Genomic DNA, 1649 nt, shown 5'->3' with positions numbered 1-1649 from the left:
AGATGCCGGAATATACCACACCGCCCAAGATACGAAGTCTAAAGGATGAATAAGGCGGGTCTAAATATAAATCAGAACGAAATGAGCCCACTACCGTAACGGAGTATGACAAAGTTAGATTTGACATATTCTGTCTGACTACAGATTTTAAGTCAATTAGTATTTATAGTCATTTTAAGTGACTACAAAAACTTGCCATCCATCGAACAGTTAAAAGATTTGAATATGCTTCACCGTGTTATCCACTGCTCAGCGATTTATCAGGTTTGTAGACAGTGGATATATTATGGTGAATATTTCTAAATTTTGATAAAAAAAAATATTACATTATAATTGTCTGCATTTTATTTACAAAATATATACAATATACAGAATTAGTAAATGCTAATGTTACAAACATGTTTGAGCTCTGTTCAGTGACGACGCCAGACTCCCCGAGACTAACTCAACGGGAGACAACTGTCGAAGCTGAATTCAAAATGCGGCATCACTCAGAAGGCGTTATATAGTCGCAAACATGTTATTGAGTTTGACATGGTTTTCCAGAGATAATTTTCGATACATTGAATTGAATTGGTGCATTTTGGCACATATTTTAGGGCACAACGTATAAAAAATCAGCTTCTTATCTTCTAATATTGATTTTAGGACATCCTAGCGCTAAGATCGGTTCGAGAATACGGGGCCAGATTTTTAAATTTGTTACAAATGGGGTGCAAACCCTTTTTCTGCAGGGGGAAGGGGCCTGGTGCCGCCACTGGTTCGGTTTTACTATTTCTAATATAATTGGTGTATTTATTACAATGATTATAAAGACACTATTTGTACATCGGTTGGTCCAATTAAATATTATAGCTTGATTCAGAGACGATGTTTCGCGGACACTTTAACCTTAATATCAACAGATTTTGCCGAAAGTTTTCCTGAGACACTTAGTCCGATGCCAATACCAGAAAATAATGTCAGCAAGTAAATAGGATATAAAGTAAAGATGAATGGTGTAAAGAACAACTTTTCAATATTACTCATCGGCACTAGATATATAATACATCGAGATGTAACGGAGATTATGACACAAAACAGGACAATTTTTTATCTTTAGCTCTTTTGCCATTATACATGTATATAATTTTCGACCAAAAACGTTGTCAAGTCGAAGCATTGTTGACCGATGTAATAGGCTTTATGGAGGAACACATAAGTCCAATCAGAACCATCATTGTTCCTAGCAGTTAGTGATTTTAGAGAATATAACAGTCTTGGATTAGTAGGATTACAGAGTTAACAAAAATAGAATATATCATTTGTGATAATGAGGATGTGGAAGTCGATGGAAGAACAGGTTTCTTCATGACACACTTTGACTGGTTAAAGAATCACCATTGGAACGGGTGTGTGGCATAAACACTAGTAAGATTTACCGTAAATAATATCGTAATCAAATTCCGACATCAGACACGTGAGAATAACTCCCCCGCGAAAATATGCGAAATTAATAGATGTAGCACCTTGATTGATTCGATTGTATTGCAAATATGTTCAATGTTCACTATGTTCACTTGCAACCTCATGTAAAATGTCAATAGCATATAAAATATGTTCACATTGTTCACTTATCACTTCATATAAAAAATGTCAAATACGAATGA

This window comes from Lottia gigantea (genome assembly GCF_000327385.1).
Source record: "Lottia gigantea unplaced genomic scaffold LOTGIsca_5, whole genome shotgun sequence".
Lineage (NCBI taxonomy): Eukaryota > Metazoa > Mollusca > Gastropoda > Lottiidae > Lottia > Lottia gigantea.
The sequence above is the reverse complement of the archived record's forward strand: the minus strand, read 5'-3'. Positions refer to the sequence as shown.